This window comes from Nycticebus coucang, chromosome 2 (assembly GCF_027406575.1).
Source record: "Nycticebus coucang isolate mNycCou1 chromosome 2, mNycCou1.pri, whole genome shotgun sequence".
Classification (NCBI taxonomy): Eukaryota; Metazoa; Chordata; class Mammalia; order Primates; family Lorisidae; genus Nycticebus; species Nycticebus coucang.
The window spans coordinates 47,648,642-47,671,031 of NC_069781.1; the positions used below are offsets into that span (position 1 = coordinate 47,648,642).

At 35.4% G+C, this 22,390-nt stretch overlaps 1 pseudogene; it reads left to right on the forward strand.

Annotated features, from left to right (window-relative positions):
• Nucleotides 1-873: 873 nt before the first annotated feature.
• LOC128596495 (cell cycle progression protein 1-like) overlaps nucleotides 874-22,390 on the forward strand; it is a 101,990-nt pseudogene continuing 80,473 nt past the window's right edge.

A 22,390-nucleotide genomic window follows, 5' to 3' on the forward strand; every position in this document is an offset into this window, starting at 1 on the left:
AGTGTATGATGCCCCATAATCATATCATTGTATACAGTTATGATTTAATAAAAAAATTAAAAAAATATATATAAAACAAAAAAAGTAAGAAATTGTGCCTTTTCCTTATAAAGCTTCTTAGAGCACGTGGGTAAGCTAGCTGGCTGTAAAAGCTCTGCTTCATGAGGAATGTGCAGAGGAAATAATGGGCATACTTTTAATCTTGCTAGCGTTTCTAAAACTTCAGGAGTCCTCAATATACCCTTCATCTCTACACTATAAGAGTAATTTTGAGCACTTACTGACCCATGTAGAACTTTTAGGTAAACATTATTCCTTCTATAATTATCTTCACTTATAATTCAATCATATGACAGAGGAAACAGATATAGTGTTTAGGAAAGGTTCTCCTAAATTATTTCTTCCATCATGTATTTAAGAAAATACATTCTCTTAAACAGAAGTTTCTTTGAAGGTTCTTTGAAGAAATTCATGCATTTACTAATTCAACAAACATTTATTTAGTTCTTCACATGACAGCCTTTAGACATTAGATGCTTAGAGCCATTTGAGATAAGATATTTGAAATCCCTCTCCTCATGAGTAGTCTATAGGGCCAAAATGCATTCAGAAATATTTTTTCAGCACAAATTATTATTTTTATTATAACTATACAATAAGATATAAAAAGAAGTACGAAGTGCTATGAGAGAACATACCAGTGGTAACTCACCCAGCTTGGAGAGTCAAGGACAGCTTCTTTGATGCTTGAAATTCAAATATGAAATACAAAATGTTGGTTAATTAGGCCAGTGAGGGAGGCAGGGGAGGGGACAGACTTCCAGAGGGAGAGCATGTGGCGAGAAGGCACTTGGGAAGGAGATGGCATCATGCATGAGTAACGCAGAGAGGGTGAGTGTGGATGGCTCCTCGACACTGCAGACCAGTGGCAGGGGCACGCAGGGCGGGGATGCAGGTAAGGGGCACATCTTGCAGCATCTGGACTTTATTAACAAAAAAACCCAATTCTGCTCTAATAAGCATAGATCAGAGAAAAAATGCTCACTAACCCATGGGCATGTTGAAGCCCCACCGGTTATAACACCACGTTCAAAACCTTCAATTATAAGGGAAGTGACAGATTTTGTGGTCAGATTGTCTTCTGTATGTTGCTGGCCAGAGGGAATGCCAGGAGAAAGTATTTAAAGGTGGCAGGAAGAGCCATTCCAGGCTTCTGTGCTGCTAACATGAAACAGCGAAGCTTTAGACATGATCCTGGGACCCAACTGGGGACTTGTGGATGCTAAATCAATGACAAAATTTTATTATAGGTATTGGAGGCCAAGAAAAGTGCAGAGGTGACCCTCCAGGTGCAGATGGTCTCATAAATTACAATACTGGAAAAGCATAGTGCCTCTTGTCTGTTTTGACTTTAACTAAAGGACTTTTTAAAGTAGTTGTAGAAGCTTTAAGAGCCATATGAAAATCAGATTGGTTTTGTATTTATTAGGGAGAAGATATATTATTACAGAATGACACATAGTATTGGCAGTCTGATCAATGAAGTTTGACTGTCAAAAGAATCCTTTGGCTGGACAAGACATATTGAACATACGGTGAGGGAGGTCAGTAACATTATGAACAGGGAGGTAAACAAGTACAGGTGGACAGCAGTGTGTTCAGAAAATTTTCATGTTTAGAAAATTTTGCAACAAGTAGCCTGGCATGATTGATCATGCCTGTAGACCTAGCACTGTTGGAGGCAGAGGAGGATGGATTGCTTGGGCTTAGGAGTTCAAGACCAGCCTGAGCAAGATCAAGTCCCCATCTCTACTAAAAATGGAAAAACTAGCTGGGCATCATAGCAGAAGCCTATAATCCCAGCTACTTGGGAGGCTAAAGCAGGAGGATCACCTGAGCTCTGAAGTTTGAGGTCACTGTGAGCTATGATGCTTCGGCACTCTACCCAGGGCACCAGGGTGACACCGTGAGACCCAGACTCAAAAAACAAACAAACCCCCCAAATTTTGTAATAAATAAACATATTTTGCAAATAACATGTTTGGAAAAAAATCAATCTGAATAAAGGGTCAATACTTATAGGATTAAGCTAGCAAATCGGACAACAGTATATATGGCATCACTTTGAATAAGAGAAATGCTTTGTTTTAGTTTTAAAGATGTCCATCTGCAGTTAGGCATAAAATAACCAAGTACCTACTGAGGAAGCTCCAGGCCTAGTTGGGAAAAGTTGACCAAAAAAATAGCTAAGTCATTGGATTAGTTACCTATTGCTGCATGACAGATTATCCCTGAAACTTAGACTTGCATTTCTGGCATTTTATGTAAAGCAGGAGTTCAAGGGCAGCTTGCCTGTCTGTGTATGTGGCTTACTCCCATCTTTCTATAAGTGGAAGTCCTCAGTTTGTTGTTGGGTGTTGACAGGAAGCTTTTGTTCCTTGCCATTTTGGTGGATCTATAGGGCTTCTTGAGACTCCCTGTAACACAGCAGCTGGCATTCCACTGAGTACGTGATCTAAAAGACAGTGATGAAGGCTACAACGTCTTCTTATGACCCTGTCTCTTAAACCAGAGTTTGTAATTTTTGCAATTATAATTATAATTTTGCAATTATATTTATTAGAAGTAAATCACTGAGTCTGACCACATGGAAGTGTTGCAAAATTAGGCTCCACTGAGTTGCCAAAGGACCATCAAATAATCTGAGTACAAATCTTTAATCCACCACGTATGTGTATTCATTAAAAACCTATTGTGAGGCGGTCACAATTCTGACCATCTAAGCACCTGTAGCTGTAATGACTCATTCAGTGTTCACAAAATCCTATTATTAGATGAAAAAACTATTTTAATTTTACATTGGGGAAATTAGCCTTTGAGGATATATCTGAATTGTCCACTGTCCAACAGCAAAACCAACATTCTGCAAACAATCTGGCACAGTAACTTATGAGGCCCGACAGTTAAGTTTGTGAACTTCTTCTAGAAAAAGTGCTACATAGATCATTGCTGAATATTGTTGTGGTCACCTTTGAAGTATTCCTCTTGGAAAGCTATGCACTCACAACAGTGCCTAGTCTGCTTTTCAAAGCAATTTTGGAAGTCTTTTTCTAGAATGGCCATTAGAGCTGTCATTGTATTACACTCGATGTCCTGAATGTCATCAAAATGTCTTCCTTTCAATATTCCCTTTATCTTCAGGTAAAGAAAAAAGTCATGGAGGCCAGATCAGGTGAGTAGGAAGGGTGTCCCAATTCAGTTATTTGTTAACTGGCAAAAATTCCCTCACAAAGGGCTGTGTGAGCTGATGCATTGTCACAATGCAAGAAGCATGAATTGTTGGCCAAAAGTTCAGGTTGTTTTCATCTAACTTTGGCACTCCAAGGAGTAAACTTGGTTAACTGTTTATCCAGTTGGTACAATGCACAATAAATAATTCCTCTGACAGCAAAAAATGTGAGCATTTTGATGCGTGATTTGGACTAATGGGAAATTTTTGCTCACGGAGAATTGACTGAATTCCACTGTGCCCTTTTGCACTTTGTTTCAGGGTTGCATTGGTGCACCTGTGTTTCATTACAAGTGATACCAGGGCCCAAAATTGTCCTGGGTCTGCAAAAAGTCTTGGCAAACTTTATCTCTTCTTTGCTTTTGTTCGTCTATGAGCTCCTTTGGGACCATATTTGCATACAGTTTTCTCATACCAAGATTTTCAGTTAAGATTTTCCTGTTTTCCTCTTGATGTTTATTTGGTCTGCTGTACTTACCACAGTCAGCCGATGATTTTAACATACAATTTGATGAATTTTCACAGTGTTTTTATTAGTTCTGCTTGTTACCAGCTGCCTTGACCTCTCTTGATCAGGGATGCTTTCTCTTCTCTCAGAAAAACATTCAATCCATTTGTACGCTGCCATTTCCTTCATGGCATTATCTCCATCAACTTAGACTAACATGTCCCTAATTTCATTTTCATTCTTGCCAAGTTTAAAAAGAAATCAAAGTTTGTTCATTGCACTAATTCAAGCTGCATTATTCTTGAGACTGCACACAAAAACATGCAACAACAATGATGAACGCCGCTCAGCCAGACACACAACACGAGCTCAGCTGTGAAACACTAATATACCAAGGTCATGATGCTTTACTGAGCTATGTGTACAGTGCTGCCAATGTAAGTGCACAGTGTCAAGTTCACAAACTTATTAGTCAGAACTCATAAGTCTTAACACAACACTATTCAAACTTCCAAAACAACATGACTAAGTCTGCCTTTCAAGGAAAGAAAACCATTAAGAATGTCTATACACAGGGCTTTTCTATGTACGGTGAGGTCTGGGATGTCAGAGAAAGCAAGGCAGCTGTATGTATATGCAGTTTCAGATGATCACCCAATATACTGGCTTCAAAGCCCAGAAAATTCAGTGTTTCATATTGGAATTAACAAGGATAGATCTCCTTATATTCAGAAAATTTTGATTTTTATTAGTCCATAATGACCCAGATCTGAATGCGACTGATTTTATGATTTTAGGACCTACATCTGAGTGAAACTGGAATTTGCATGGATTATCAATCATTCTCAATTTGCCATACATAACCAGAAACATTCCCAGTCATTTAAGCAGCAATGCAAGACAACAGTCATCTTCTCATTTGTAAATCAAAAAGTGTACAAGCCAAGGTCTTCGGAACAGTAAGAAATTTAAAGACATTATTTCTACAAAATAGATAATTGAATTTCAAAGCATACAAATCTGTGGTCAGAATACGAGCCTCTTAGAAATCTCTTTGTTTGTGGTTTGACTGTCAGCTCCAATTTGTTAAGCATTCTTTGATGACATGCTTTTCACTGAGAATTTTGCTGTTAATTTAAACTTTCTAGTTAAAGAATTGAAATGAGCCTCTATGATGAAAATGAAGTATTATAATTTTTAATCAGTATGAATCACCTCTGGGGCTGAGCTAATGAAAGACTATGAAAAGGACAGGAAGAATAGCAAAAAGCCATCATAAAAATCCAGATTATATTTTATGGGCTGCAGTTTAAACTTTGAATAGACACAAGTAACCTTTCTGACACTTGTCATTCCATATTCCAAAAGCATTTGGAAGAGAAGTCAAATTTGTGGCCTTGGCAGTTGTGATAATGACACATCAGTAACAAATTATTTTTACTTACAACTTTTGATTAGGCTTTCCAAAATTTACTATTGTGATAATAATAATAGTATCTTATTAATAATAAAACATTCCCATCTTCATTGCAAAGAAACATAAAGAACAATAAATTGTATACTAATTAGGAACATCTTTCATTCATCCTAAATAAAGAAAAATATTTCATTTTTACCAAAAAAGATAAAAGTAAGAAAATTAAAAAAAAAAAACAAAGAGTAGTATTAGTAACGTAAAGCGAGGACTTTGGAATCACATGGATGCATGATAAAGTCTCAGTTCCATAGCTAAGGACATTGTCTTTATTGTGGTCCCTTTTAGCAGATAACATAGTTAAGAAGTTCAGAGGGGTAATGAAAAAATATTTAGAGAAAAATAGCTCTATCTAAGAGAGAAATATATTATATTGACCTAATATATAATTACAAATTATGTGGATTCATGGTAGAATGGAAAAACCAGTGAAAGCAAATACAAAGCCTAGTTGGGCAACCATATTTAATTTTAATATGTAATTAATCTGACATTTTGAGTTAGAGAGGGAAATATGTACTATTCAACAAATGATACATGGATAAAAAAATTTCAACTAGATTAGATGTTTATTGATATAAAAAAATATTTCTAGACTTGGTATGATGGCTCACACCTATAATTCTAGCTCTCTGGGAGGCCGAGGTGGGAGGATCACTTGACCTTTGGAGCTGGTGGCCAGTCTGAGCAAGAGCGTGGCAGGTGCTTGTAGTCCTAGCTACTCAGGAGACTGAGGCAGGAGGATGGTTTGAGCCCAAGAGTTTGAGGTTGCTGTCAGCTATGATGATACCAGGGCACTCTAGCCTGAGCAGCAGAGTGTGACTGTGTTTCAAAAACATCAAATATATACATATATATATATATATATCCATGTGTATAGACAGATAGATATTTTCCAAATAAATCAATGATTTATATTAATCGAAGTCTATGTAGAGGTCAACTGTATAAGGTATTTATTATTACTATTAGAATGATTAACGACTTTCTAAGAAAGAGCACTGGAAACAAGAAACTACATTAATACACCTGACTACATAAAAATAAAAACAAATCTGAGGATTCTGCTTCTGGGAAGCTGAGATACTTTTCCAAATTCATCACATTGAATCCAAAAATCAGGCAAACATAAACACGCAGAATCTACTGCTAGCACAAAAACATGAAGAGCTCTGCAGATCTACTACTACAACCAATAAAAATGGTGATAACTGTCCTGGAACACCCTCCCTACTCACTGGATCTGGACCCAGTGACTTCTTTCTTTACCTGATGTTAAACTAAATATTGAAGGAAGACATTTTGATAACATTCAGGATATGGAGGGTAAGACAATGACAGCTCTGATGGCCATTTTAGAAAAAGAGTTGAAAATTTTCTTAAGAGCACATACCATTTTAATAAATATCTATTCAAGAAAATGTGTGAAAAGTAGTAGCAAAAATTGCCAAGCATAAATATAGGTCAATAGAACTTATGCAATTTAAACAACACAGAGAAAAATGAATAGAACTTTAGAGAAAAGTGGGACACTATTAAACACACCCACATAAACGTAATGAAAGTACCAGGAAAGGAGAAGGGAGAAAGAGAGCAGAAAAGTCATTCAAAGAAATAATGGCTGAAAACTTCACCAACTCAATGAAAAATGCATCCAGTAAGCTCAACAAAATCTCAGGTGAACAAATGTAAAAAAAGATTTACAATTAGATAGATCAAAGAAAAACGTGGAAAATCAAAGACGAGAAAAAATTTCGTTTTCACCAAGAAGAAAGCAATTCATCCCCTAAGGGATGCCAATAAGAGTAGGAGCTGGTTTTCAGTGGAAACACTGGAGATGAGAAGGCGACATACAGTACACAGGAGAAAAAACAGCCGCCTCAGAATTGAACCCAGAATTCACCTCGGCTACCATTTTTTTTTTTTTTTTTTTTTTTGGCCGGGGCTGGGTTTGAACCCACCACCTCCGGCATATGGGACCGGCGCCCTACTCCTTGAGCCACAGGCGCCGCCTCGGCTACCATTTAACATAAATGTGTTATTAAAGAATTTGTCAGAAAACAACAAAATGAGAGCATTTATTACAAAAAAAAATGAGTTGTTTTCTTAGCTATGCAGCCACATTTCAGCTTGATGTAACCAAGTTAGTTTATCCTTCTTTATTTTAGTTGCCTATACCTTTGAAGTTTTACTTTTTATCCAGACCAATGTCCTAGAGTGTTTCTCCAATGCTTTTTTCTTGTGGTTTCATAGTTTCTCATCTTTCATTTCATCTTCAATCCATTTTGATTTTATTTTTGTGTATGGTAAGAGATAGGGGCATAGTTTCATTCTTCCACATATGGTTATCCATATGGTGATAAAGATTCCAAATATATGATTGATCTTGAAAAATTATATAAATATCTGGGCACATGTACCCAGACACTATGTGCATCTGTTTCAGAGCCATTAGAAAAAGGGAGGATATAGCTTGATGTCAGGAGTTCAAGACAAGGTTCAAGTACCTGTCTCTACCAAAAACAGAAAAATTTACCTAGTTGCAGTAGCATGTGTCTATAGAGTCCCAGCTGTTTGGCAGGCTGAGGCAGGAGGATTTCTTGAACACAGTTCGAGGTTGCAGTGAGCTATGATGATGCCACTATACTCCATTCTGGGTGACAGAGTTAGTTTTTCTATTTTCAGTAGAGGTGGCATCTTGCTCTTGCTCAGACTGGATGCATCTCCTGAACTCAGGAGATGCACCTGCCTGGGGCTTCCCGAGTGCTAGGATTATAGGCCTGAGCCTCTGCACCCAGCTAAGAAATTTCATATTTGTATTTAAAATTAGCTCAAGAAAAAATTAAATCAGACAGATTTACTTTCTGTACCTATAAAAATTTTCTACATGAGGTTTAAGAACCTTAATTTGAAAAGTATGTCCATCTATTGATGCCTCTGTGGTAGAGTTTAAGATAAAAGCCAAGCCTGAGAAGTTGGGAAATAATAACTGATTCAGAAGAATAGGAGAAAAAAGTAAGTAACAGCTAGCTCATTTGAATTTTCTTTCATTTATTAGCATATCTTGTGGATTAGAAACAGAGTTTTGTTATAAATGAGAATTTGTGACAGAGGGTAAATATGATCTCATGAAAGCTGCACTGAAAGTCACTTTGAGGAAAAGAAAAGCCTTTATCTAATAATAAGGCATTTGACACAAAATATATAAGTAGAGCTGAAATCTCTAGTGTTGAATTTTACAGCTACCATACTACATTACTTTCTGGGCTTAACTGTTCCAGAAATAAATTATTTTAAATGCAGACTAGCTTATATCTAGATGGCTGGAATAGAAATAAAAATCAATAAATCTTTTCTAATAGTTTAAAATAAGTAATGATTCCAAAAATATTCTTTGAATACCCGGACACGTGAAAACAGTATGCAGTAAGTAACCTCGCTATTATTCCACGTGATGCACTCTGATGCAATGGTATGAGGCTCCTCCGTAAAATAGGAACACTAACAAAACAGCATATTTCAAAATCAGGTAACTCTCTCCCAAATATAAGACCTCAAAACAGGAAGAATTATTACAATTTCTTATCTGAGTAATACAAAATTCATCATATGAGAGGAATTTCCCAGTTTTAATTTCCACTATTTGTATCTTTTCCTTTTTCTGTCAGTGACAGAACTAAAGTGCCTTGTCCTATGCATTCTCTGTGATTCTTCTTAATGCCATGTGTATAATCTAATTTGACATATTAATAGCTGAGAGCCAATCATTCTTAAAATTTTAGCAGTTTTTCCCTCAATGAAGTCATAATCCATTGTTTTCTATTCAGTTACCTGCAAAAGATTTGAAGCATCAACTGTATATGCTAACTTTATTTTCTCATTTTTATATCCAGCTCAATAAATATCGGTTGATGAAAAATCTATTATCCAACTGCATGGAATATATAAAAATATTTTTAAATACTAATATATAACTTTATAATTATTCCTTTGAAGTGTATTTATTGTCCTTAAACATAAAGTAATCTGAAGACTAAAATGTGAGTAAATCAGAAAAAAACTGAAGTGATTAAGAATATGAGAAAAGAGACAAAGAAACCATCCTTAGGATAATTCTTAGACTGGCTTAAAATTACTTGTGTGCTAGGAACGGTCATTTGTGCTTAAAATTACTTGTTATTTGTCTTTTGTATGAATTACTATATATATTATATTATAGAGATACAAGAATGAGATGTAGTAGAAGTTAAATCAATTAAGAAATTATAATTTATCTTATTGATAGATAGTCAAATAGGCACAGGCATAAAAATATATTGATATTGGATATGTGAAAATAATTATTTACAGGTAGTAAAAAAATAAAAAGGTGGAAACATTTAAAAATATTTTTAGTTTTTGAGCAAAGCAAAAGTGACTGTGAAAATTTTAGCAAAGTTTTCTATTTACATGATTTAAAAAACAAATGTGTTGAGTACTATATTCCCAGAAAACCAAAAGGTGTTTATTCAGAGAGCCTTTTAAGAATATAGGGATGAGAAAACACTGTTCTTTGAATATCTTAAGCTTTCTTCTGGAAGGTCGTCTCCAAGATTTTGGAGCCTTCTCCCATCCACCCAAAGTCATGTTTGACCTGGCTGCCTACCCCATGATTGCCTCTCAGTCCTTAGACTTCCCAGACTGCAGGATCATAAGTCAAATAAATCTCCTTTCTTCCTAAATTACTCAGGCTCAGACATTGTTATAGAAATGCAAACAGACTACGACAATAATGATTTATAATTTTTTATACATTTTGGGGTTCTATTTGCTATTTTTACCTTGAGGATTTTTGCATCTGTACTCATGAAGGATATTGATATGTACTTTTTCTTTCTTGATCTCTCTCTCTCTGGTTTGAAATTAGGATCATTCTGGCTCATAGAATAAGTTAGGAAGTGTTTTCTCTGCCTCTATTGAGAGACCTTGTAGAGAATCGGAATAAATTCTTCCTTAACTGCTCGTTGGAATTCACCAGTGAGTTTTTCTTGGCCTAATGTTTTCTGGTTTTGAAGGTTATTATTAATAATTATTGATTGAATTTATTTAATACATATACGAATTTTGTTTTATATATCTTATGATTTATAAATTATAATAGTTATGTTGCATAAGGAATTGTCCATTTCACCTTGGTTTTCAAATTTGTAGGCCTGGAGTTGTTCATAACATTCCTTTATTATCCTTGTTATGCCCATGAAATCTGCTGAGGACTCCTCTTTCATTTATAAAACTAGCAATTTGTGTCTTTTCTATTTTTCATATAAAGATTAAGGGATTTATTTTTTCTCCTCGTTCTTGGTTCTCATTCGGTGCTGCTTTGAATTTCTTGTTATGTTGTGGTTTTATTTATTTTAAATGGCAGCAGTTGTGAAGTTTCATTATTGGATTTTTATTCCTATAAATATTCTTGAGGTATATTCTGTGATGAGATTAAGTTACTTGACAACAGTTTGATCTTTTGAAGTCTTGATTTTTAAACTTGATTAAGTGGGATCAGAACAGTGTTTAGTCTAGATATTAATTTTTCTCACTACTGAGAAATCTTTCAGATGCCTTATGAATTATGAGAGTTTTTTATTTTTTCTTCTCGTTCTGGCTTCTGGGAACAGGCCCTAATCCCTTCCCTGTGTGAGCACTGGTGATGTTATTTCTAATTGTTTCAGGTGCTTATTTCTTAGACTGCTTATGGTTTCCTTACACTGTTCATGCATCTACGCATACTCAGCTGAAGGGAAAAGGAGACATTTCTGTAGATTTCCGTAGCTGCCTCTACTGTACTGCTCTGCCCCTTCCAGGCACTGTAGCGCTTGTAGCCCCTGATCTGCCTGCGCATGACTCTGTCCTGATTTCTCCTCCTTATGTCTTGGCCTGGAAACTCTCTTTAGGCACTACTCTGGACAATCATAATGATCAACCTGATGTCTTAATTTAAAAACCTTTATTTCATAAATTTGTTCATAGGTGTATCTAGAGGGTGCCAAAAATATATATACACATTTTAAGAAAGGAAAATCTGTGTTAAAATAGTAATACTCAGTATATTTCAATAACAAAATATGAATACAAGTTACATTTGAGCACCTCTGTGATTGCGAAAGTCAAATGTGACTTGAGTATTATGATTTTAATGCAGTTTTCCCCTTCCTTAAAGTGCGTATGTGTTTTTTCTTTACCCTCTGCATTTAGTTATTTCATACTGGTGGATAAATCTGGTCTCATTTTCTCCTTGGCAGAGAACATATGTAAGTGATAATAATCTATTTCTATAGTTAACGTTGCATACAAGTGACAAAAAAATCACTAAAACACATTTACTGGATGAGAAGAATTAATTGATTCATGAAATACAAAAAAAGGATTTGAATATATAGCATCTACAGCATCAACTAAGAGTGAAAATTCTTCTGATACCTTGGGACACTTGAACTGTAAAAAGTCTCTCTCTATTTTCTCTAATTTCTGCTTAATTCTCTGTTTTAGTCTTATTCTCTCTCACTGTTTCAGAGACTCAAGTTATACAATTTTCAGACATAGACCATCTTAACCTTCAGAAAAGATTACCATGGACATCACAGCGTTTATGGTGTTGGTTTTTTCTTTATGATTCTTTACAGCAGCTTGCAAACTATCATTTCATTGCCTCTTCCAATATTTATCATCCACATGTATACAGTTTATTTCGACTTTGTTATTTCCTGAAGCACAGAAGTCCAAATAACACATACATGTATCATGAAAGAAAAATGGAAACTGTCTGGCTCTCCTCTGGAAATACTTAAAGATTACCTATATTGATGCAGACATAGGGACTGAGGATTTATTTCAAATAAAGAACAAACTTGAAAATCACAGCCAGGGTCGAAGGCATAGCATTGACTTTCATTAGTGTCATGTTTAGAATTCAGTGATATTTTTGTTCTGTATCTGATAAGGATACAGAGCTGACTGTATCAAGGAGAAGGTTTTCAAGGAAGGAAAGGTGAGAATTAATCACTTTTTCAAAATTTATAATCTACTATATCATTGGCTACATTTTATTCAATTATATGCCAGCAATTCAGCCGCCAAAAAGGTCTTGCTGGAAAACAGCAAATTTTAGTCTTACACTTAAAAAGAAATTTTGAAAAGTAAGATAATTGTGTACTTGTACTTCCTCTGATGTCCTTTCCCAGAAGTTAATTTTCTATTTGATCAAGTAAAGGGTACCTTAGGTGTAGTAAAAGATAAAGAGAAACAAAACGTAATAAAATTTACTTAATAAATTCACTTTAAAACTTGTTGTCATGCCAAATCAATTTTTACACAGCACTTTAGTTGGTCAGGGATATTTCTAATGGGTTCTTCCATGAAAGTTGACCTCATAACAAAATTAATTACTCAATTAATTTGTTCACATATGGAACATGTATTATGAGCATAGTAAGTGGTAGGCCAGACATTAGGTTTTTGAAATAACATTTTTGATAAAAAATGTTTGCAGTTTCTCAGGTGTTAGCACTCTCTAGACAGTACTATGCCTTTAAATAAATAAAGTTCGTGATTTGTGATATGTGACAGGAAGGAGACAAAGGAAGGAGCTCCAACCAGGATCTTTTCAGGAATCCCATTAGGGATCGTATCGTGAAGAGTGCAGGAGATTGCAAAGCACATGGAGACGGAAGAAGCTTAGATATTGCAAATAATAGTATGAGGAAGTGAAAGAAGAAGATATTACCGCATAATTACAACAAATTTAGTGTATACCAAATTTAGCATTCATGAGAGGACAGATAGATATATTGGTTGATGAGGTTAGAAAGCTAGGCTGGGACCAGGCAAAGAAAGACTTTTTAAATAACACTTAAGCCTTTGGGAATAATCTATGAATCAACTGAGGACTGCAGCATGATTTAAGGAGACAGGTAATATATTTTGTAGGGTTTTATTTTCTTCTAATTCAGGAAGCACTATTACTTAATGAAATAATTATTTTTGTCTTTCCAGAATAAACATATTTTTTCAAGTTGATGTCTCTCATGTTAAACATTACTGAGTCATTAACTCTCTCATTTCTTTATTTTTTAATCAAAGTCAGAGAAAATAAAGAAACTGCAAATGAGAATGGAGGTAAGAACTATTATATGCATTGTAACTTGTAAAAATTAAACTAAATCATTTTTAATTCTGCATGTTGCTGCAAATTAGCCCTGCAGCCACACTTCACTTACTTTGTCCTTAAACAATTCGAGGGGAATGCTTATGTTTGTTGTAATTTATTTAATCATTTGCTTATTGCCTTTTTAAGGGCACCCATTGAGTTTGATTAAACTTTTATGCAACTTCAATTCCGTTTCACCATATTTGGAGTCTAACTATCAAAAAGCCAGTTTTATGATTTTCATTTTCTTGTTATAAAAAGTTGAGCGAGATTGTGGCAGGGTCTTCTGAGTGTCTACTTACTGGCTAGCTTTGCAAATTCAATTTTGACAATTAAATTAAATTGTGGTTCTCACTGTTTGATAACCTCTGAATTGCAGTAGGCCAGATGCCGTTGCCTGATTAGATACTGAGATATTTTAATCACCAGCTGTAGCATTATAAACCTGCTCTTTTAATACTTCCCTTTAAGTTTTCCATCTGCTTTCAGCATCTGGTCAGTTTTGCCTATGTCGCCATTTTATTCGTTCTCTTCTTTGTTATCTCACAAATATCATGGAGTAAGTGGAACTTCTATTTTTTGCTTTATGATTAAAACAGTAAACCATTTATACTATTATCAATCATTTGAACACAAGCATTATTTAACTGATGACTGTAGTAATACTCATGTTTCTATAGAATTTTAATTCTCAATGTGTCTATCGTGCATATTATAGACCAATAATGGGTTATGTATTATAGAACAATATTCACTGGAAAACTAGTCTTTTTAAGATAGAAATCCAAATTGTCCCTTCAAAAAGACATCTCCATAAAATAATCTTGCCAAATAGTCTTTCACATTTTTAGTATACTATTGAATAAATCTACAGAATTGAATTAAAGAGATTTAATATTTGGAATAGAGAATCCTTAAAAATAATGGAAAAACATATTAAGTCACCAATATTGGAGGCTGGAACTGTAAAGACTCCATCAAAATGACATTATAGGCACGTCTCTCCTCCACTGCCACCCTTTCAACAAGGCTCTTTCCCATCCTCTTCTCCAAATCTAAGCTCAGCTCAAGTCTCACCTGCTTCATGGAAATGTTCGCATTTATACGAACCCACAAATGTTTCTATTTACCAAAATGCTAGTCCATTTAATTTACTAAAATATTAATTTTAACAATTTAATGTGTAGTTATGCCTATCCAATTAGGTGAAAAACCCACTTAGAGATTATATCTTACCTTTGTTTAGTTATACTTGTACTTTACAAAGCTAAAGATAGTTTTGTGGCTTTAGAGAACACAGAAAATATGAAAGACGGAGTAAGGGAAAATCCACAGTAAAAAGTAAGCAACCAGATCTGGTAGAGTTAATAGAGTTTAACAACAAGATTGCATTGAGAAAACAAGCATCAGACATTTTTCTTTTTTTTTTCCAGTTTTTGGCCTGGGCTGGGTTTGAACCCACCACCTCCGGCATATAGGGCCAGTGCCCTACTCTGTGAGCCACAGGCACTCCCCAGCATCAAAGTATTTTTAAGGAAGCAAAGCAGACTGAGTGGTATCTTTACAACCAAGCTCAGTTTACAAACATGGGATAAATGACTTCTTTTATTTATTTATTGTTATTAAATAATAAATGCATAGGTCATGTATACATCAATGCATTTGATTGCACCTATGCATTGTACCTATGGTGCACCTTGCATTATGCATCAAGGTGCACCATAGGTACACCCATTCGCCCTCCCTTGATCTGACCTCCTCCCTCTCCTCCTGCCCCCACTCCTCCCTCCTTCATCCTGGGCTATAGTTGTGATCTATTCTTCATATAAAAGTGTGAGTGATTGTAAATTGGTTTCATAATAGTACTGAGTACACTTGATAGGTGCACGGCCTATAGACACATGAAAAACTGCTCATCATGTTTAATCATCAGAGAAATGCATATCAAAACCACTTTGAGATTTCACCTAACTCCAGTAAGAGTGGCTCATATAGCAAAATCCCAAAACTACAGATGATGACAGGGATGTGGAAAAAAGGGAACCCTTCTGCACTGTTGGTGAGAGTGCAAGCTAATATGTCCCTTATGGAAAGAAGTATGGAGAATACTCAGGGATCTAAAAGTAGACCTGCCATGTGATCCTGCAATGCCTCTACTAGGTGTATATCCAAAAGACCAAAAACTACTTTATAACAAAGATATTTGCACCAGATTGTTCATTGCAGCTCAATTCATAATAGCCAAGTAAGTCATGAAAGAGCCCAAGTGCCCATCGACCCATGAATGGATTAATAAATTGTGGTATGTGTATACCATGGAATATTATGCAGTCTTAAAAAAGATAGAGACTTTACTTCTTTCACGTTTACATGGATGGAGCTGGAACATATCCCACCTAATAAAATATCTCAAGAATGGAAGGGTAAATGACTTCTAAATTCATTAATTAAAAAATATTTATTTTGTGTCCACTACGTGCCAGTTACTCTTCTATAGTATTGCAAATGCCAGGAAACAAAACAACCACACGTAGCGGCCTTCACCTAACTTATATGCAAATGGTTGATAAAAAATAACTTTTCCAAGCAGCACACCACCTAAAGATCATGCTATAAAACCTAGGATTTCTAAAGGTTGCTTCTCACAAAAGCAATAAAATAAAAGGGTTTCTAGCAGGTTATGAGTGGTAAGTGATGAGGATTACTTTCCTGTTTGAGGCTCTAGCTTTTGCTAGAGTTTGGGAGGAACAAAAAGAACAATAGGAACAAAACAGAAAAGTTTTTTAAAAGCATTAAAAATCTGGCTTTGGATGAGAACAATCACTAAAATTTGGATTTTTGGCCATATTGACTAAGCTGTAACCAATATTTTCAATTACAGGACCAGATCTGGACATAACCAGCATGTTGCCTTATCACATTGATAGCTGATGGCAAATGAAGTGAAAGCGACATTTGACAGAATTAAAAAATATTCCCTAGTCATCATTGTGTGATAGATGGTAGTCCAAAGGGATGTTTTAAAGGTCCCAGCCTACAGGACGCTATTGAAAATTTAGCTTTTATACACATTCCAAAAAGAGACTTATGAAACTTTTAACTCTGATAAGTGAACATCAAATTTACTACGTACGATATGTGTTGCAATTCTAGTAATAGCATATTTTAATGAGTATGTTTTCTCAGCTGAATTAAAGGCTTACTTTAGACATACTTTTATGGAAGTTGTATATTATATGGAATATCATGCTATAATTTATCCACTTCCTGACTTCTAATGTTCTGTGATTACAGAGTAACTGCATTGAGAAATCAGAGACTATAGTGTATGTAGAGCTTAAAAAAACAAAACAAACAAAAAAAACCCTTTCACCTTTTAAAGTAGCCCAGGATCCTATAAACTTTAGGAAGAAATACTGTCACATCTTCAAACAAGGCTCAATGTCATTGGTTGCTATTTTTAAGGAAAAAAGGACTGTTTAAGATCATGAAAATTACATGACCCTTGAAATGATCCCTGAATATCAAAAGTATGGGCATAAAGATTAAGAACAAATAAATTAAACTTTTCATTTGATTACTAGATAGTAGAATATGTCCATAAACCATACATACACACATATATACTTAAACACACGTATACACATTCTTTTAAAGCAAGTGTTTTTCAGTTAAACATTTAAGGAAAAAATATACAAACTCACACTTCATTATGTGTCTATTGTTTGATGTCTCACCAATTAAACAGTACAGATTATCTGCCATTAATTTTAAATGCAATGGGAGGGACTCTCCTTCTTCCATGAACATGAAGTAATCCATGATATAAATACAAATCTCCATGAGAAAAATGTTTAATTTGCACATTGATGTATTCCCTCCACAAACACATTTCCTGGCACTTGTATCAGAATAGTGTATAATCATTTTCCTTTGCAAAACATCCAACATTAGCATAATGATCGTTATTTCACAGAAAATAATGTGGCAGTCTAGAATAAAACCCACTATTTCTGGCAAATAGGAAATGTTGTTTTCTGAAAGCTAAAGTGCCTTTACTTGTAAGACAAAAGATGCTCGAATGGGGAAAAAAAGGATGCTGCATGAATTTCCCAAGTCTGAGACCTAAAAATCTGCATGCACTTCTTAGAAGGGGGTGGGGAGGCATGCAGAGGGCAGATTGACATATTGTGGTATTGATATCAATGGGCAGAATGACCTGGCCGGAATACTGTGGGGAAAACAAACAGCTGAGAGTTGAAAGTGTTAAAAAATATGTGGTATAGGGTGGCGCCTGTGGCTCAGTGGGTAGGGTGCCAGCCCCATATACCGAGGGTGGTGGGTTCTAACCCGGATCCAGCCAAACTGCAACAAAAAATGTCCGGGCGTTGTGGCGGGCGCCTGTAGTCCCAGCTACTCGGGAGGCTGAGGCAAGAGAATTCCTAAGCCCAGGAGTTGGAGGTTGCTGTGAGCTGTGATGCTACGGTACTCTACCAAGGGTGATAAAGTGAGACTCTGTCTCTAAAAAATAAGAAAAAAAAAATATGTGGTATATTGGGTGGGAGGCTGAGGCAAGAGCATCATTTGAGCCTAAGAGTTGGAGGTTGCTGTGAGCTATGACGCCAGAGCACTCTACTGAGGGTGACAAAGTGAGACTCTGTCTCAAAGAAAATGGTGTGGACTAAGACAGCATCAAAATCCTGAATGAGGTCTGTGTGGTAAGGTCGAGGGTTTACACCTCATGTCCAGATGGCCTAGAAGAGACCACAGTACAGACATAAGTGAGCAGTAAGTCAACCTGTCGTTGCCCAAGCCTAACAGAATGAAGTACCCCACAGTGGATGGTAGGACCAAGTGCTCAGAGAACAAGGGCCTGAACTTTACTCAGGAGAGCACTGTGAGGCTAAGGTTAAGCAAAGAAATCTTACGTCAGATACTACTTCTATGTTACTGCTTTTAATTAATTTTATTTGTTTTCTCATTCTTGACTGGGGTGATTGACTTTTAGACCTTGAGCTACCTACCATACAAAGAGACCAGAACGTTCAAGCTATCCCAGTAAACGGTAAGGATCTCCCACTACGTCGTCACGATGAACTGGTCACTGGTGCTGACCATTTCAGATGGTCCATCACATGGATGTCCATTTCAGATGGCAAGTTACATACAGCTTGTAGTCACATTTTCTGTAGGGAGCAGGTATTTTTCACATGAAGCACGGAGCAGCAAGGCCATAAAAAGTGCTTGCTTTCTGGCAAACACGGTTTTCTTTCAGCGCTGCGTGTACCGTGGTACAGTGTGACTTTTGGGTGCTTTACTGGTTCAGCCAGAACAGATGCTGCAGCCTCTCTCCACAGATGTCTTTATAACTGTTTTGGGTTTTATTTGTATCTACCCTTTTTTATACAAAAAGGAAAAAAAGTAGTATTGAGGCTATATTTCAAAAATACAAAACTGCAAAGAAACCAAAAATTCAGTGACTTATGCAATACTCTGATGCACTAAACTATTTCTTGCATTAATTCATCTGAGCTGTCTGTAACAAATCTCCCTTAGTCAATGGGTTCAGAACTACCAGAATTACTAAAAGCCAGACCCAGAAAGCCAAGACTGTACTGTTTTTCTTTCTTTCTTTTTCTTTTTTTGTATGTTAGTGGCAGCTTCCCCCAGTAATTTATGAAATAGGTAGCTTAGCTGGAATAAAATAAAACTTGTTTAACCAATGCTTTGTAAATAGAGTTGCTCACTTATTCATTCTACTCTTCTTCTCAGAATTATGTTTGAGCATAGATTCTCCCCCCAAAGTGGAATCTCATGTAAGTGTGAATATATGTAACCTTCCTTTGGACAGCCCCTGTCTTTAAAATTAAACTCTATGGACAGCTCTGCCCAATCTTCCAGTATCTTCTAAAGACACACAGAAAAGAAAATGTAATGTGTGAAGTAACTGGAAAGAGAGTATTTGAAAAACAACTCTGGTCTCCCACTGTTACTGTGTGGAAGATCCTTCCTGTCTTCTCTGCACTGCTTTGTGCCTGTGTGAGTTCAGAGTGAGTTCCTAGATGTATCCTACTCTGAGAGGCACAGACGCAAGAATTCTCAGTTACATGGATGAGAAGCTGATGCAGACACAGGCAGATTACAGTTGTAGGAAGCTGGTTGCTGCAGCATTGGTCCAAGTAAAAAGTAGGCCATGAGAAGTGTGAAGTGGAGCACAGGATGGGTGGGACACAGGTGGGGTGCAGCACACTACTGAAATTCCTTGTGGGATAAACCCAAACCAATTTCCTCTTCTCTGTAAAGCCTGAACATACTATTTTAACCCAAGGCTAAATAAAGATTAATTGAAATTTACTAAGACATTAAGACACAAGGAATTGTTTACTTAAAAAATAAAGCAAAATAAAATATATACAATGTGGCATGCATTTACACCCATGGCCCAGGGCTTAGTCTGAATGACACATCTTAACACTTGTTCTGACTTTTTTTGTTCAGCTGTGTTTGGTAGTTTAACACAAGTAAAGTGAATGTAAGTAATCCTCTGGATAACTAAGGCAAAGTATTATTAATTGCAGTCAAGTGATCAAAGAGAAATTATACAAGCGTCTTCTAATCACCTTGCTATTTTTCTTAATCCCACGGGGGCATGACCCTTGTAATTATCAGTGACTATTAGGATTGTGATGCATTTGATCCCAGAAACAGCCAGTTAAAAAAAAAAAAAAAAACCTCTTAAACAAATACTACTTTTTAAAAGAGGAGACATAATTCTTACATAGGAAGAAATGGAAATATTGAGGCCGACCTGAATTTGATTGATTGGGATCACTCAAGACAGAACCAAGATTCAGCCCATTGCCCTCACAAGCGGGTTTTCCATGAGTACTCCCTGCTTTCTATACTCCATTTCTTGAAATCAGAATTTCATCAGCCTCTTATCATATGCAGCGTCACTTTTAATTCCCACATTGTGTTCTGTTGTATACCTGGAGAGTCTCTGGTTTTGATATGTTTGTTTCTCTCTTTTTTTTAATTTTTAAAAATTTTTTATTATTTAATTTCATCAATCAGAAATGACAAAGACGAAATAACAATAGACTCCTCAGAAGTTAAAAAAATCCTTAATGAATATTATAAGAAACTTTATTCTCAGAAATATGAAAATCTGAAGGAAATTGACCAATACTTGGAAGTCACCTCCCAAGACTTAGCCAGAATAAAGTGGAAATGTTGAACAGGCCTATATCAAGTTCTGAAATAGCATCAACCATACAAAATCTCCCTAAAAAGATTGCATTAATGTTTCTCTCTTTTTGTCCAATAAGTTTCCAATTTTGCTATTACTCATTAAGACAGTTTCCTTCCCCATAATATCATTCACTTCACATGGTACCCCACATATCATTTTTTCAGCATGGAAGATTCATTCATATTTTTCTAGTTTTCCCTATACTCATTTAATTATTACAAATGCTTAATTTAAATTGCATAATTTTTAACTGAATATTGTTTAGTTCATGCTCACATTATAAGTTACCTTAATATTAATTAACTTTGGATATAAATGTTAGCTATAAATGGAAAAGCAAGACGTGTACCTGTGAGATGAAGCTTTTAGCTCACTATGCTAAGCATTACTTCAGCAACATCTGGAACAAACTACTAATTCCTTTGCCCTAGTTCATGACTGAAAGTTCATTCGAGTTTATGGGACAGATTTTTACCATGATCACTGTGGCTCTGTGTTAATTAGTGGTTAACATGTTCATTATTGGTTTATTTAAAAAAAAAATATGAATATCTAAATAGGTCACATCTAGGTATGGAAGCCAAGCATTTTTATACTTGATAGTAATAACCATCAAGTGGTTGTGTTTCTATGGTTAATGATTGTTCCGTTGCTACTCATTAATACCAAAAGCACAAATTCAGAGGATGAGACAGGAGGCTTTCAAAAAGCAAATATCGCTACTCAGGAGGCTGAGGCAAGAGAATCGCTTTAGCCCAAGAATTTGAAGTTGCTGTCAACTATGACACCACAGCACCCTACCAAAGGCTACAAAAATAAACAAATAAATAAATAAATACAAAAAATAAGTATCTATTACAAAATTCTTATTTTAAATTACCTTTTCCTGTGCTGTAGCATCTTAGATAGAAAAGGAAAAATTTCATTAGCAAACATTGTCTAGAAACCTTCCCAGCGAGATTGGGTTCATATGCATTAGATTTCATATGAAAGTGTTAATATACAATATTAAAAGATGAGAAATACAACTTTTTCTGGTGAGAAAATTTTTCATTTTACTCTAAAGAAAGTTTTCCACATAAGTATATTTCAGGATGAAATATAAATGAAGTTCACATTATTTAACATCAATAGCAATTAGTTATAATGAATTAATCAAAGTTAAATTATAGTAATTAATATTTAATTTGAGACTTTAATAATACCTTCCACTTTTACTCAATTAATAAATTATATAATTTTGATTCAGCTTTTCTAATTGTTTTAGGGGAAACAATTGAACTTTTTTTTTTTATATTTTATTTTATTTTTATTGTCTTTTGTACATAGATCATAGATACATTTATGCCATTTTCAGTGTGTTGACTATTTGTACAAATTGGAGTGCTTACATCATACTAATCAGCATAGCTTTCATCTCATTTACCCAATTATAGCATTAGGACATTTGTGTTCTACACACGATAGATCCAACTTGTACTTGCAATGTGCTCCACAGTTGTGGTTCCCCTACTAACCCTCCCACACTTCCCTTTCCTCTCCCTCCCCTTCTCTCCTTCATCCTAGTCTAAAGTTGTGTTTCACTTTCGTATGCAAGTGTGAGTTATTATAAATTGGTTTCCCAATAGTACTGAGTACACTGGATACTTTTTAAAAACATATTCTAAAAGTTCAATTGTTGTTGTTGGAACAATTGAACTTTTAGAATATGTTTTAATATCACTTTTTTAATTAAACACCAATATATT